The following is a 17,415-nucleotide window of genomic DNA, read 5'->3' on the forward strand; positions in this document are numbered from 1 at the left end:
AATTCGTGTGGGGCTCGGCGAAAGGAGAGAGGGAGAAAGTAGAACAGAATCTAGTCAGGGTAGGCTTGAGTAAACAAATACGTTTTAAGCTTAGACTTAAACACTGAGACTGTGTCTGAGTCCCGAACACTAATAGGAAGACTGTTCCATAACTGTGGAGCTCTATAAGAGAAAGCTCTTCCCCCTGCTGTAGCCTTCACTATTCGAGGTACCGTTAAATAGCCTGCATCTTTTGATCTAAGTAGGCGTGGCGGATCATATAAAACCAAAAGGTCGCTTAGATATTGTGGCGCGAGACCATTTAGTGCTTTATAGGTTAATGAGTATTTTATAATTAATGCGAGATTTTACTGGGAGCCAATGCAGTATTGATAATATCGGTGTGATATGGTCGTATCTTCTAGTTCTAGTTAGGACTCTAGCAGCTGCATTCTGGACTAACTGGAGCTTATTTATATTCCTACTGGAACATCCAGACAGTAAGGCATTACAGTAATCTAATCTAGAGGTGACGAATGCATGAACTAGTATTTCCGCATCATGTAGTGACAATGTTTCTTATTTTAGAAATGTTTCTGAGATGAAAGAAGGCTATCCTAGTAATATTATCTACATGAGCATCAAATGATAGGCTGGAGTCAATAATCACTCCAAGGTCTTTAACTGCTGCACATGATGAAACAGAAAGACCATCCAGAGTAACCATGTGATCAGAAAGAATACTTCTAGCTACACGTGGGCCTAATAAAAGTATTTCTGTTTTATCAGAATTAAGTAGAAGGAAGTTAATTAACATCCAATGTCTAATGTCCTTTACACAATCCTCAACTTTACTAAGCTTCTGTCTGTCCTCTGGCTTCGCTGAAACATACAACTGTGTATCATCAGCATAACAGTGGAAGCTAATTCCATGTTTACGAATAATTTGACCTAGGGGTAGCATATATAAAGTAAAGAGCAGTGGGCCTAAAACAGAGCAGTGGGCCTAAAACATAATAATCGTTGATAATCGTTGTTTTAATGTAATAATGTATACATTACATTTATCTCTGTAATCTTCTTCCCTATTTGTGGATATTCTCGAGTGAAATAGTTGAGGCCTCCTACGGAACATATTAAGCTACACAGGAGCAGTGATGAGAATAAACATGACTTTTGGTGCTCATGATTTAATATGGCAGTTTTATTATGAACCCACTACATTAGAGAAGGAAATACTGGATGTTAAGTGTAGTAGTGCTAGTGTGTGTGAATAGACTATCAGTTTAGATACTGATCCTGAACACTACTAACATGCAGTGCTTTCTTGGGGTGGTGATGAAGTTGGAGTTGAACCGGTAAGAAAGATATTAGAGAGAGGCTTCTTTACACTCCTGAGGATGTTCAATTAGAACCTGCACCAAACTCCCCTGATTCAAGTCATCAGCTAATTAAGCGGCCTGCACGAGCTGAGGTGGGTGCTTTAGAGCAGATAAAACACCAAATGTGTTAGATAAGAGTTCAGAGCCTGTGTTCTAGACACATGATTTAGAGTACAGACTTGGGTCCTGAGCTTTGGAGTTATTCTGATTATAGGTTTCAGTGAGGAAGTGACTGAAATTAAGGAGAGGAACTGAGAATAAAGTTATAGTCTTGTTGAGTAAACAGAGAATTAGGCTATATTAATGTTACGGGGGAAAAAATAAGCTCGTAGCAGTGCTGATGAAATACATGTACATGTCAAAAACTGCTAGAAAAAAACTCAGAACATTTGCTTAGCCTAATACTTTTTTCCATCTGCACAAAATTATTATTTTAGCAGCTGCTTTTGCAGTAGAAAGCCTTAAAGTCGAGGGTCCCTGTAAGTATCTATGGAGAGAGAGGAGCAGTGCACCATTGACATCATGTACAGAGTTAGCATGAAGGTGTGACTGAGATTTTTTAGAAATTATTTCCTAATCTTATGCTAATATGAATACTACAATAATAATAAGAAAGAATAAAGGGTGATAAAATAAATGGATTCTGTGTAAAACCTTGAATTGTATGAGTCCAAGACGAGCACAGGAAGTGGTAGACTGTATCCTCCCTATAGCACGTTCCCAACACTCCTCACTTATCTGTACTCCTAACTCCATTTCCCAGGCATTCTTAATTTTGGTACTCGCCTCACTACCTAACGCCAGAATAAAATCATAAATCTTAGATATTATTCCTCTCTGATGTGGATTGTTTGAAAACAAGCTTTCCCAAGCCTGAAATAAGAAAAGAAACTTCGGTAATCTATTCATTTTAATAACATTGACCCTGCCAATTAGAGAAAGGGGCGGTTACCCCAACTCTGAATGTTGGATTTAACCTTTAAGATAAGGGGAGTGAAATTAGCTGGTACAAGATTAGATAAAGAACTTTTAGGGAATCAAACAGTTCAGTGAACTGACTCAGTGAATCAGTAAATCAGACGCGTCAAGAAGTTTCACACGTTACTAATCTTTCCATCCAAGGACGACTTCTTATTTTTCTGAAGAAAGGTTTAGAGCGTTGAAATATTTACCGTTATTGCTGATGGAAATGCAGACTATCGATAAAATTTCCCACGTCGACACAATCTTTTTTCATTTCCTTTTTTTTTTCGTTTCACTTGAGCGCATAAATTCTATGTCGATAATACCAACATTGTAGGAAAATGTCATTCACGCAAAAAAAATTAAGAAATCAGGGAACCGCTGGTGGGCATGACAACATCTCAAACACGTGGGCCGTGACTTTCTGTAAAGTGTCTGCACGGTCTCTCGCAGACCCGTGGGTGTCACCGTGTAGGGGCGGTTACTTGGTGTCCTATCATTCCGTCTAGTGCTGGGCGATTATATCAATATAATATCTGTATCGTGATAAATGATTACGCAATACACTTTTCTGAGATATCGTTGGTACGGCGATGTATTTTTTTATGTTTTTGATCATTACAAATTAAACGGTACTGAATAGATGCTGTTTATTTGATGTGATAAACACTCTTCTCTGTCTACATTAAAGAAAACTTTTTTTATTTTTATTTTGCTGCTGTTTTTTGCAGACAGTTTTGCAGACTAAATTGTATATCGAGGTACGCATCGTGTATCATAGAAGTATCGCGATACGATATGTTTTTGTCATATCGCGCAGACCTTCTGATTTTTCATACAATTGCAATTATTTGTGGAATTAAAATAACAGCTGGCTGGCAAGTTTCATTTCATTGTCCCATAACACAAAGATTTGAGGGACACAAAAAAAAAAAGCGATTTGCGATGCGCACAAAATCTCGTTTGGAAATGGCTAAAGGGCTGAACTTGAATCATTTGAATGAATCACTAAATCAGCCAGTTCAGAGGATTGAATCAGTGAATCAGTGAATCATTTCTTGGACAGTTGTGTTTCTTTATATAAAAACAGAACTCTAGAAAAATGTTAAACTTTATCTTTAGCTCAATGACTTGGTGAAATGTGAAAGTTTGTCTGAGACGTGCATATTGCACATTTGTCTCTGGTCAATCTTGAAAATAAACGTGTCTTTAAAAAAAAATAAAATTTTATCTTCTTCAATAACAGCGATGAAGAATCCATTAAGGTGTACGTCCGCGTGCGACCTTTGACCCAAGGCCGGCTGAGGACAGACGGAGACCAGGATTTATGTTTGACGGTGACCTCGGATCACACGCTGCGTCTGAACTCCAAACCCAAGCCGCGAAACTTCACCTACGATCACGTGGCGGACATGGACGCGACTCAGGTGAGAGGAGCGAAAGCGAAGAGTGAATCAAACAAAACACCTACAACAAATAGTCTAAAAGAGTCAACTCACTGAAGTGAATCATACCGGCGAGTTCAGTAAGTTTGATTCACCAAAAGAGATTCAACGTTTATGGTCTTAAAGGTTTTATTAGTATTACTGTGGTTTATTTAAACCTTCAGCTTTATCATGTTTTTGTGTTTTTAGGGCTTTTTTTTAAGAGTAAACTGTTTTAACTGCTGTGTGTGTGTTTATCTGTCCTGCAGGAATACATGTTCTCCTTAGTCGCTAAAAACATTGTGGAGTCGTGCACGCATGGTTACAATGGCACGATATTTGCATAGTGAGTCTCCAGACTGTACAGAGCAACATGCAGTTTCTTTACTCGCAATAATCAGTCAGCTTCAAAACTATATATATATCAAACTAAATCTGGTGTCAGAGTGATTGATCTTTTTCCTCCTTATTTTCCCGCCGATGCAGTGGACAGACGGGTTCAGGGAAGACCTTTCCCATGCTGGGTGAGTTTTATACACACACACACACACACACACTGAGGATCCGTCAGCATGTTGGTGTACAATGCTAATGAAACCCTGTGTGTGTGTGTTTTAGGGCCGAACGAGCTGACTGATTTCTCTGATCAGCTGCGTGGTGTTATTCCTCGTAGCATTGAGCGTTTGTAATCCCTCATGAGAGTAATCCCATCAGAGTGGGGGCGGAGGTGAGCTGTTACATTCAACCTCACATCAAACACGCTACCTGCACCACCCTCCTGTCTGTAGACACGGCAGCAGACCCGCCCACTCGTCAATAAGCCCACCCACTCGTCCACAGACCACCCGCTCGTCAATAAGCCCACCCACTCGTCCACAGACCGCCCGCTCGTCAATAAGCCCACCCACTCGTCCACAGACCGTCCGCTCGTCAATAAGCCCGCCCACCTGTCCACAGACCGCCCGCTCGTCAATAAGCCCGCCCACTTGTACATAGACCCACCTGCTCTTCAATAAGCCCACCCACTTTCCACAGACCACCCGCTCTTCAATAAGCCCACCCACTCGTCCACAGACCGCCCGCTCGTCAATAAGCCCGCCCACTTGTACATAGACCCACCTGCTCTTCAATAAGCCCACCCACTTGTCCACAGACCACCCGCTCTTCAATAAGCCCACCCACTCGTCCACAGACCACCCGCTCGTCAATAAGCCCGCCCACTTGTACATAGACCCACCGCAGTCATCACTGAGGTCACCTCTGTGTTTTAAATTGTGCACTGCTTACATTAAAAGTGCATTATGGGTAATCTTCATTTTCTAAGGTACATCATTTGACACTAATCTGTTGCAGTGCATTTTGGGATTTTATCAGCCGGATGTTCTGGTCACGTTACACAGTATTGTAAGTTTGTGTGTGTGTGTGTGTGTGTGTGTGTGTGTGTGTGTGTGTGCACGTGCAGTCTGCAGTAGCAAAGAGCTTCCTGTGTAAATGCTCTTTCATCGAGATCTACGAAGAGAAGCCCTTTGACCTCCTGGGCAGCGCCTCAGTGAGTCTGGTCCTCAGAGAGGACATTGAGAAAGCACTGTTTGTGGAAGGAGCGGTGGAGAAATACGCGGCTTCAGCCACAGATGCCTACCAGGTATACACACACACACACACACACACACACACACACACACACACACACACACACACCACTAGTTATAGACAGAATGTCTTTAGTGAGTTGATTGATTTTGCTTCAGTCTGACTGTCTGTGAATCGGTTTTGAACATATTTTGAACTAATTGGATTCACTGATTCATTACACAGAATCTGGATCAGTTGTTCAGAACAAAGAATCAGCACAGTTAATCAGCACAGCAAACAGTTCAGAACTGACCAAGTGAATCTCTATCAAATTACTGACTCAAGTGAAGTTTTAGAGCAGAGTATTCCTACCCTGAACCTGTGAATCACACTCCTTCAGAACGCTTAAACTATACAATAAATTAGTAAATTAATCAAACTTAAAACCGATCTAATAAATTGGTGAGGTATGTTAGTTGTCGGGAACAGAAAAGTGATAAATTGGTGAACTGGGCAAGCTCAGAACTGATTCATTTAACTGGTTACACAAACAGAACAGAGAATTAATACAGTGAATCAGTAAATTAAACAGTTCAGAATCGATTCAGTGAATCAGTTAATCAAGCAGTTTGGAACTAATACAGCAAATTAGTACTTCAAACTTGTTCCGAATTAATACAGTGAATCAGTAAATTCACCGGCTCAGAATTGATTCAGTGACAATTCATAACTGAGGAAGATGACACTCTGCACGCTGAGAGAGAGGCGGCTCTGGACGCTCTGCTCGCTGAGAGAGAGGCGGCTCTGGACGCTCTGCCGCTGAGAGAGAGGCGGCTCTGGACGCTCTGCTCGCTGAGAGAGAGGCGGCTCTGGACGCTCTGCGCGCTGAGAGAGAGGCGGCTCTGGACGCTCTGCGCGCTGAGAGAGAGGCGGCCCTGGACGCTCTGCGCGCTGAGAGAGAGGCGGCTCTGGACGCTCTGCACGCTGAGAGAGAGAGGCGGCTCTGGACGCTCTGCACGCTGAGAGAGAGGCGGCTCTGGACGCTCTGCACGCTGAGAGAGAGGCGGCTCTGGACGCTGTGCACGCTGAGAGAGAGGCGGCTCTGGACGCTCTGCGCGCTGAGAGAGAGGCGGCTCTGGACGCTCTGCGCGCTGAGAGAGAGGCGGCACTGGACGCTCTGCGCGCTGAGAGAGAGGCGGCTCTGGACGCTCTGCGCGCTGAGAGAGAGGCGGCTCTGGACGCTGTGCGCGCTGAGAGAGAGGCGGCTCTGGACGCTCTGCGCGCTGAGAGAGAGGCGGCTCTGGACGCTGTGCACGCTGAGAGAGAGGCGGCTCTGGACGTTCTGCACGCTGAGAGAGAGGCAGCTCTGTGTGCCGAGATCGATAGGCTCAGGCTGGAAATTGTGGTAAGTGCATGCTCGGAGTCAACACTTGTTTTTCAGTGTTTATTTACAGTCACAGTGTTTAACCTCACACTTCCTACCTCGCCAGGCCCCACTGGAGGTCAAGGCACTCATTACTCAGATAACAGATACGTTAAAGTAACGTCTGAACTTATTCACTCTTATTCTCTGTCTCTCTCTACACATTCACTACGCACCGGTTTCACTGACTGCGTTTAACGCGCAGACTAGGAGGACAAGCTCACGCAGGCCTAGATGAGACGACTGATCCTTGAGCAGAAGGTACTACACTGAAATACCCCAGCCTCCCCCGTCCAAATAACTCTTCTGCACTGTAGCTTTGTAGATAGAAGTTGTTTTAGTTCGAGATGGCGTCGTCACCCTCAGGTTCGAGTTTAAAACAGAAGAAGCGTTACAGGAACTTGTCATTAATGTCTCACTGTGACCCGAAAGCTGCTTGTTGGATGTTTAATGTAAGATTAGAAAGTTCAGCTGGTTTATCTCCTCTCAGGTGTGTGTAAAACAGAACCTGGCTGTGTCCTTGCAGTGTGTGAATTCTATTTCATCTGTGTTTTCAGACGAAGGCGGTGGAAAACCGACACCGAAAATAAACAAAATACAGCTGAAGACTGGAAAAAACGTCACCTTCCAGTCTCCAGCTGTGTCAGGTTCCTGTTCCTGCCTGACAAGAGCGGAGCCTGATGTGACGATCTGCTGATGGAGCCCATCCACCTCAAGATTTGAGGATAGTTTAATTTAACAACCATGGTGAAATGTAAACAGCAACCTTTATGTTAGTTGTTTGTTGCCATGGTTACATTCTAACATCATAAAATATGGTACTTTCGAATGGTTTCCAACGTTCACTGTGTTTATACGAGGTTTCTACAAGAAAGTTTGGTTAGCAGAAGTTTGGTTAGCAGTTGATGCTGTGTGTAATTAAAGTGTAATTTTAGCAATGCATTGTCTTTTCTTAGTAATTTATTTACAAATCTGAGTGAAATGTCTATTTCCTGTAGCTCTGTTGTGTTTCCACCATCATTCCGTCTTTACATCCTTACTAACATCTTAATAGCTATGGTCCAGCTAGCTAAAGTGTCCGCCTTACCAACTGCAACATGTTTCTCAGTTGCCTAGCAACAGTGTTTTTATGACTTCACGATGAGCATATGATTTTAGCATATACTTCTTTTAGTATTGGACCTTAGCCAATCAGAAATGAATATTTTCTCTCTCTGTCTCTCTCTCTTTCACGTACGTGTTGACGGTTACACCATTTCTTACCTGTTTAGTTGCTAGGTAACCGGCCAACTTTCATCTCATTAAGCTCTCTGTGTTTCATTTCTTTATAGCTCGGTCACCAGGAAAAATGTGTGCGCATGCATGGTTGTGTGTATGTGTGTGTGTGTGTATTTGTGTGTGTGTGTGTGTGTGTACACACAATGTAGCGAGTCATCAGGTTCTCATGTAATTGTTTTGGCAACACTGACCCGTGCTGTTGCTCATGTGTGAAAGGAATGAAGTGTTAATGGAAAATTGGCAGTGCGGAGTCTGATAACCAGCACGGTCTGCTCCACGCACTCTGTGTGTGTGTGTGTGTGTGTGTGTGAGTGCCAAGAGAGTTACATTGTTGTTATTATTATGTTATTATAAGGCATTGTGTCTATCACGGTCTTTGGCTTGCTGCTCAAATGAAATGTATATGTTCGATTGTTCTCTCTGTAACATGGCCGCCCTGCCCTGCCTATTTAGTTAGTGTTATTTGAAATGACTCTGTGGGACCGAAATAGGTCATTGTAGTTTTAAAATCATGTAAATAAAAAGGCTTTTGAAATTCAAATTCAATTCAAATCCCTCTCTCTCTCTCTCTCCCCCCTCTCCCCACTCTCTCTCTCTCTCTCTCCCTCTCCCCCCTCTATCTCTCTCTATTTGTTAATGATGCTAACGCATTGCAATGTTATAAACTCTACAACAGCACAATTTTCTATTTATTTTTAACTTCATAAAGAAAAGTCCGGTTTCATAGAAATCCACGGACACTTAATTAGTGTCAGCGGCAGAACAGTTCCATATCTGAAGTGATACTCGACATACCTGCTTCTAGTGGCGATCGCTTTGAGCCTACAAAGTTACTTGAAAGTGCCAGCATGAAGCACAGAGCAGAAACCTGAAATGACTGGATGATTTTAATAATGGACAAGCAAGAAAGCACTTCAGAGAGAGAACATTTTAAATCAGCCTTTATTCTTAAACAACAGCATTTTAAATCAAGGAAAAGAGATTTTTTTTTAAGAAATGGTGGGAGGTGGGAATCACAAGGGTTAGAGATGTTTTATATCAATTTAAAGAAGGGCTTTCACCAGTACAGTGTATAGAAGATGCAATTGAGTAGGCGAAAGAGGATTTTAGCAGACAAGAAATAATAATTAAAAAAAAAAAAAAGTATGATGTGATCAAAAAAGCAATACCCAAAGAGTGGATAAAGAGAATTGAAAACATGGAGGAGGGGGAACAGGAAGAGAGGTCTATGTGAACGTGGGAGAAAAACTGGGTGCTTTTAAAGAATGTACAGTGAAAATGTTTTATAGCCTTTTTAGAGATGGAGTTAAAAAAAATCTGTTGTTAATGAGTACTGGCAACAGAAGTTCAAAAGATCTTAAAGAAGAAAGTATATGGAACAATATGAAAGGGATGACCATAGAAACAAAGTTAGAGAACCTAAATTAGAGTATTTTATCAGACATAAAGTCATATTTACAGATGTCCTACTGAACAAAATCGGAATGGAGCAAAGTGCAACATGTAAAGTATGTAATGATGAAGTGTTTTTACACTGCAAAGAATTGAAAGATTTTAATGTGAAATGTAAGAGAATAATTGAACATCTGAGAGGGGAACAACATGAGAAAGACATGGAATGGAACAAGGTGATGTTAGGAGTGGATAAAAAGTGTTTTTAGTAAAAAAAGAAAAGAACCCCCCCCACACACACACACACACACCACCACAACTGATCAATCTGCTTGTGATGTTGATAAAAAGTGCAATGTGGGAGAGAAGAAAACAATTTTCAAAGAGAAAACAAATTGTAATGGATGTAGAGTGTGTTTAAAAGAAAAGTGGAAAGATATGTAGAATGCTTTTTTTTTCCAAACAAGAAAATAAAATGGATGATTATAATAATGTTTTTACGCCAGACGTATGTAAGGTTTTTAATGATTTACAATGGAAAGTGCCAGGACAACAAGCGTAATTTTATCATTACAGGAATAGAAACGTTGTAGGTTTAAAAAAAGTCATACCATAAAAAATAAATATTACAATGGATCTAAATAATAAATGTTTATGAAGTTAGGATTTATTGTTAAAAAAATATACATACATTCTGATGTATTTTAATGTGAAAAATATTTATGTTGTAATATAATGGAATTAATGGAATTTTTGAATACTTTTAATAATACATTTTTTTTTAAAAAATCATCTCATCTGACCTCGAAAGCAAAGTTGGGCCTGGTTAGAACTTGGTTGGGAGACTGAATGGGAATACTAGGTGCTGTAAGCTTTTCATTTGGGTAAGTGCTCCCTCATTCTTTATGCACCGTTCTGGTGCTTAGACTTCACATGAACATGTTTTGCGTAAAGTGATTCTCCGTATTTGCAAATCAAAGAATCACTCCTGACGTGAAAGGACACATCACCTTGTCTCATGTTGATGATGCTCTGACATCCGTCTAAGGAAGCTGCTATAGGAAGCAGGCATGCAGCACGACTTTGTACTCTCCCCCGTCTAGTTTTTATTTTTTCATCAGTCACACATGACTTGTTAGTTTTGCACGAGGACTGATGTCTCCACAGGTCATTTTTTCTGAACATTTTAAACAATATGGGCAAGGCAAATAGTCCTTAAGAGAAGCTTTATCAGACGGCTGCTTCCAGGTCACCATGTCCTCTGCTTTTTTCCAGAACTTTGGAATTGTATTTAAAGTCTCCTTTATTGTGCAGCTGTTCCAGAAGACCCTTTCTTTCTTTTGATCTTAATGGAAAGCTGAAGGCATATGCCACATCTTTGACCTCGATATGCTTTCTCCCCAAATACCTCGAGATCTTTAATTGTGATTTGCCACAGTAGAGGCAATAATGTCTTTTATCCCATGCTCGTTTTTGGTCTTCCCTTTTTGTACAAATTTTTAGGGTCACAGTTGATTTGCCTTTATTTGTTTTGTTTATCTCCAGTTGTTTGTGTCTTTTCAGATAAATTCTGTTTCTTTTTTTTTTTTTTTTTTAAATGGTGCACTTCCCTCTTTGCTGATCATCATCACTCAAATTTGTGTCTGGACCTTCAAGATATTCTTTACTGGACTGTTTCTTATGCGATGAACCTTTGTCTGGGCTCAAATCTTCCACATCACTGGATGATGACGTACTGTGTTCTGGATTGTAATCTGGGTCTAATACTGTGCAGCTGGATACTTCAGATTCTGAGGAATCACTCTCTGGTTCCTCATGAATATCGTCCAGCTGCAAGTTCAAAATATAATCATCATGAGTTAAAGTCTAACTTTAAATAGACACTTCACCACCATTATTTTGACGAGGGACTATCCGACTTCCTGATACCAACCAAAGTCAATTGTAAATGTGTATTATAACAGTACATTACAAAATTAACACAACAGTTACCAGGCTTAGCTGACCACTTTTATTAAGTGAAAGGATATAACATTTTAATTTCCTGTGCAGGAATATTTCAGTTGCTTAAGCAGCTTCAAACTTGCTAAATTGTAAAGTCTAAAACTACAATTATGAGATTAAAATGCATGTTTTGTTCTTCAGGCTCTGAGTTCCAGCACATTCAGCATGAAAAAATAAAGGTCAACATTAAAAGAGTTTAAAGCTTCTAACATTCAGAAAACCCTTGTTTCTCTGTGTGTAGCTATTAGCCAAGCGAACTGCACATATACAGTATCTCACAAAAGTGAGTACACCCCTCACATCTTTGTAAATATTTGATTATATCTTTTCATGTGACAACACTGAAGAAATGACACTTTGCACAAGCTGTACACTCTTACTTTACATTGTAGCAAAGTGTCATTTCTTCAGTGCTGTCACATGAAAAGATATAATCAAATATTTACAAAGATGTGAGGGGTGTACTCACTTTTGTGAGATACTGTAAGTATAATATAATGTTTCTCTCTCATACACATACATTTAAAAAAAAATCCCTCCTCATCAGGTTCTTTTTTGATACTCATTATGGTTCTTTTCATCACTAAATAAATGTTTTTATTCTTATTTTTAAAAACAGACTCAGAATATGATTAGCATAAAATAAAATTACTAAGCAAAATAACTATATAAACTCAATAACTCACAGGAAATCAATGATCCCAATAATCCCAATAAAGTCCCAAAATCCCAAAATCCCAATAAACTGAGATGAAAAAGAATGAAGGGTAGAAACAGAATTCTAGTGACAAAGTATTTAATACATTTAAATTGCTTCACATTCTTACATATAGAACCTTTAATATAATCTCCATTATTTAATGTCAAATCGAATGTGCTAAAGCACACAGCCTATGGAATGGTCCAGATACCTGAGGTCTTATGTCTGGACTGTGCATAACATACAATTAGTCTTCTATTTGGAGTATTAAGTATTAATTCATCATGGAGACTGAACCTAGTCTATAACTATATTAATGTGCAGGGACGCCATGAAACTGTACAGTTGCACCCATCTACCATGCTGACAACTTGTGTCTCCACCACTTGTAAAATAGAACTTCTCCACTGTAGCCTACATACATGTAGCTGTCCTAACAGACATGAGGATCTAATCTAGCAGCATTACATCAGTTTAAGTACTTTCTACAAACAATCACACTGGATCTTACAATCAGTTATTATCTTAGCCTTAACTTATAATGATTCCAGATCTGGGATTAATTTCTATCACCACATTATGTTGTTTCATTTGCAAAATTCCTCCTTAAGATTTTATTACAGTTACCAACAACTGCTCAAAAGATTCTCTAAAGGAACATACCTCTGTTGAACTTTCTTCCATCGTTTCCTGGACACCAAAGAGAAGATTGAAAAAATTATTACATCATTATATCAGTTTAAACAAAAATAATTCTAATCACAGGCAACAATAAGGCAATACAGTAATGTTTTAGTACCTCATTCATCTTTTTACATGACAATTAAGACCTTAAATATAACGATATACCACATATTGTGATTTATACAGAGTATGTATGGATATAATTTATATAATTTGGTCACTTGTTAATTTTTTCAGAGAAGCCGTTGTAAAGGAACAAATCCGTCCACTGACTTGTCTTGATTATACTCGGTCAACTTGTCCTTAAACTTTACTCTAGTCCATCTCGAAAGTTCCATGAGTCTCTGACATACCGATAGCTTCCATATGCATACCACGATCTCTAAAACAACCAGCACCCCGAAAAAATAAAAAGCTACATGTCTGAAATGTTCTTGGAATGGAAATACTCTAAACTAGTAGGCCTACCTCAAAGAAGTACCGCGATACTGTACTTAATTACATGACCTATTCAAATATATTTACAGCACCCTCCACTAATATTGCCACCCTTGGTAAATATTAGCAAAGAAGGTATTGTCATGAATAAAATCAACCTTTTAGCCTAGGTCAAAAACTTCAGAGACAGAGAGTTTAGTAGATGTCAAAATGTAAATAAACTTTATTGAAAATCAATAAAGTGTGACAGTCTGCAGAGTGTCTGAATTATGCATACACAAACATGTCTTTATATACCTATCTCCACAGCATAGTCTCTGTAGGTGGGGTTTTGCTTTTCCTTGTTGAAAATAGACCAATCTTCTTTTGCCACAATTAAATATTCATGTCTATGTGTTATCTTAAATTTGTGGAACATGCACAGTTAGTTGTTTTTCTTGAAAAGGTTTCATTGGGACAAGGTTTCTTTTACAAAAAAAGGTTTCACACAGGCTTGTGTGTCTTGACCTTGGCTCCCTTATTAGGCCTCAATGAGCATCTGTCTGTCTCTATCGGTTTTCCCCGCTGATATCTACCTCCTTTCCCGAGGCTCTCTCCTAACTCCCTAATTTGTATCTGCCTCAAAGTTATTTACTCACGCATGCGAATATCTACTGCCAGTTTTTATTGCTGTGGAGACAGGAGACAGCTAATACAGAAGAACAATTGTTGTGCACTGAAACACAGAGTTCATTCAACTCAAATCCACTCAGAATATAACCTGATCAAACATTGTTCTATGGATTTAGATTATGCTTCTAACTGTTGATTATACATATAGATTATGTTTTTTTTAACTAATATTGATTATACGATAATGCTCAAGTAATAATTCTAAATGTTGGTTACATATTGAATTCACTTCATTAACATATCCAAATGTCAGTTACACATATTGTTTGCACTTCAAAGATATTTTCTATAGTATAAATATGAGGTAACACGTAGGCCACATTCCCTTAGTCATTAATAACAATGACCCAGGACAGCCAGGAACCTTGGGTTGATTTTTGATGACGGCTTGACCTTTACAGACCACACATCAACAACTGCATGGTCCTGTAGGTTCATTCTCTACAACATCAAGACAATCAGACCCTATCTCACCGAACAGGCTACACAGCTACTAGTCCAGGCTCTTGTCATATCAAAGCTGGACTACTGCATTGGACTACTCTCAGGCCTCCCAGCAGCTCCATCGAACCCCTTCAGATGATTCAGAATGCAGCAGCACGCCTCGTCTTCAACCAGCCCAAAAGAACCCATGTCACACCATGTCCATGTCCCTCCACTGGCTTCCTGGAGCCTCCCGCATCAAATTTAAGGTTTTGATGCTCACGTACAAGACCTTGTCTGGAACAGCACCCCCTACCTCAACACTTGTCTTTGAGGCTTACGTTCCCTCTCGTAATCTGTGATCGATTAATGACCGACACTTAGTAGTGCCTACTCAGCGTGGCTCAAGGTCCCTTTCCAGAACCTTCACACTAACTGTTTCTCATTGGTGGACTGAACTTCCAACCTCAATCCGGACCGCAGAATCTGTCACTATCTTCAAAAAACAGCTAAAGACCCACCTCCCCCGTGAACACCTAACCAACCCATAAAATGCCAACCCCACATTATCCTTAATAAAAAAAATTAAATTAAAACTACATACTCTGGCTCTTACACCTCTACTCTGCACACTTTGCTTTTCTAGACCTCAAAGATCTTGTATAGTAGCACTACTTGCATTGTTCTCCGCTTGATATAATATCTCTTTGCTTGTATTTCCTCATTTGTAAGTCAGTTTTGGATAAAAGCGTCTGCTAAATGAATAAACGTAAATGTAAACAATCGGTAAAACCAAGGAATATAGTTGTGATGTGCGGCAAACAGTTGTTGATCTTCACAAAATGGGAAGTGTCTATAAGAAAATAGAAGAAGCATTGGAAATGCCCATTTCCACCATCAGGGCAATAATTAAGAAGTACCAGTCAACTGGAGATGTTATGAATCGACCTGGAATTGGACGTGTGTCTATATCGTCTCAACGCACTGAAGAGGACGGTTCGAGTGGACAAAACATCTCCAAGGATCACAACTGGAGAATTGCAGAAATTAGTTGTGTCTTGGGGTCAGAAAGTCTCCAAAACTACAATCCGAAGTCACCTACATCCATTACCACAAGTTGTTTGGAAGGGTTTCAAGAAAAAAGCCTCTACTCTCATCCAAAAACAAACTCAAGCATAGGGGCATAAACTGGGCTGGGCATGCAGGGCTGTAGCCCCAAAGATCTTTTCTTTAGCCCTGAATAATTCTGCACCTTGGAGCGATTTGTCACTACATAACTGAACACATATGCCAAATTCCTATGACAAATGAATAAAAGAAGACAGCTTGTAATTTTATATCTTCAGTGAACGGAGGTGAGGCCAATCAGACAGGGTGTGCAGGAAAATACTGCCAAGCACAAGTTCACACAGTCAGTGTGAGGAAAAATGGATGCTGCTTTATTTTAAACCAGTAAATGAGTTGAAACTGAAACAGTAACATCCTCTCATGCTGAGCAGGAAAACAAGTTGTGTAAATATCTATATGAGTTTGTGAATATATATATAAGTTTCATGAAAATGATATGAGCAGAGCATAAGGACAGATAATGTACTCTGCACTGCACTGTAGCAGCTAAACCCATACAGTGATAACTTAGACGAGCAAACACATGGGCTAACACACAAATACCTGACTATCCCAGATGTCAGTAAAAACGACCACATCGTCGAGGTAGGCTTCACAGTTCTCTACATCTCCCAATACCTGTGCCATTAGCCGCTGAAATGTAGTTGGAGCATTTTTTAGACCAAAAGCCATAACCGTATATTGGAGGAACCCGTCTGGTGTTGCGAATGCAGAAATCTCAGATGCACGTGGTGTGAGTGGAGCCTGCCAGTAACCCTTTAGAAGGTCCAGTTTTGTGACAAAGTTTGCATTTCTGATTCGGTCAACACAATCTTTTATTCTTGGCAGGGGAAACGAATCCGCTTTAGTTAAAACATTGACTTTTCTATAATCTGTGCAGAACCTATAGCTTTTGTCAGGCTTTGGAACTAGTAGGCAGGGCGAGCACCAGAAACTACAGCTAGGCACAGCAAGACCATTCTCAAGCAAGTAGTCTGTTTCTTCTGTCATAATGGCACGTTTAGTGGGATTAACCCTGTAAGCATTTTGTTTAACTGGAGTATTATTACCCACATCAATGTCATGTCTGAGGACAGTGGTATGAGAAGGGGTATCAGAAGAAAGTGATGGATATTTCTTTAAAAGACTTATTAAATCACCCTGGGCTGGCTCTGACAAGTGCGCAAGTTTAGACTGGATATTTGCCAGCCATTCAGAGTTTGGAAACTGATCACAGGGAAAACAAGACCATCTAAACTACCTAAACTGAGACCATCCACCTCAGGCGAATACTCAGATAGTGGCACGCCCATAGAGGCAGCAGCTACTGACGTGACAACAGGAACTGAAGAGCCAACATCCCTGGTAGTACGAGAGATATAAGGCTTGAGCATATTCACATGGCACACACGAGACTTTCGTTTCCAGTCAGGGTTTTCACAACATAGTCTGTATCACTCAACTTAGACTCAATAACATAAGGACCTGGGAACCTAGCCTGGAGAGCAGAGCCGGGTAATGGCAGTAAAACCAAAACCTTGTCACCCGCTTGGAATGTATGCACCACAGCCTTTTTATCAAAACGAACAAAGATAAAACCGCCAGACAAACGCGCCGAAAGACAAAGGGGACGAAAGGAGGGAAAGCACAGGATGAGCCCCCGATTCTGTTACGGTCTAAGTCAGGCCGCAACATACAATAAATAAATAATTTTTTTAAAAAAAGGTTGGCGAGACCAAGATTGTGTTTGCTTTGTTTTATTCACCTTTTATATATCTATAGTGGTTATCACTTCAGAAGCCGACCAGGCCAAAATAATAAACAAAAATACCCTCTAACTGTGCAGAAAGAAAACTAACTAAACAAGAAAAAGAAACTTACAAGAAGCTGAAAACTTTACAATGTACATCTTCTCCATTTGAATTTTTGTTGTTGTTATAATGGTAATTGACTTTTTACTTACAAGGAAAGAAA

General features: G+C 40.1%; 1 protein-coding gene across 14 annotated transcripts in view; it reads left to right on the top strand.

The window, feature by feature from the left end:
• LOC108262091 (NACHT, LRR and PYD domains-containing protein 12) overlaps positions 1-8,562 on the top strand; it is a 32,207-nt gene extending 23,645 nt beyond the window's left edge. For 6 of the 14 annotated variants that reach the window (XR_008394334.1, XR_008394336.1, XR_008394343.1 and 3 more), the window contains 7 exons: positions 3,571-3,751; positions 4,018-4,094; positions 4,235-4,272; positions 4,367-5,390; positions 5,564-6,725; positions 6,949-7,004; positions 7,301-8,562. The gene's annotated coding sequence lies outside the window, so the exon portion shown is untranslated. Of the gene's footprint in view, positions 12-3,570; positions 3,752-4,017; positions 4,095-4,234; positions 4,273-4,366; positions 5,391-5,563; positions 6,726-6,948; positions 7,005-7,300 lie in introns of those variants that run through there. The other 8 variants (XR_008394335.1, XR_008394337.1, XR_008394341.1 and 5 more) reach the window with 8 other exon arrangements.
• The last annotated feature ends 8,853 nt before the right edge of the window (positions 8,563-17,415 follow it).

The sequence above is a fragment of the Ictalurus punctatus genome, unplaced genomic scaffold, assembly GCF_001660625.3.
Source record: "Ictalurus punctatus breed USDA103 unplaced genomic scaffold, Coco_2.0 Super-Scaffold_100046, whole genome shotgun sequence".
In the NCBI taxonomy this organism is placed as follows: domain Eukaryota; kingdom Metazoa; phylum Chordata; class Actinopteri; order Siluriformes; family Ictaluridae; genus Ictalurus; species Ictalurus punctatus.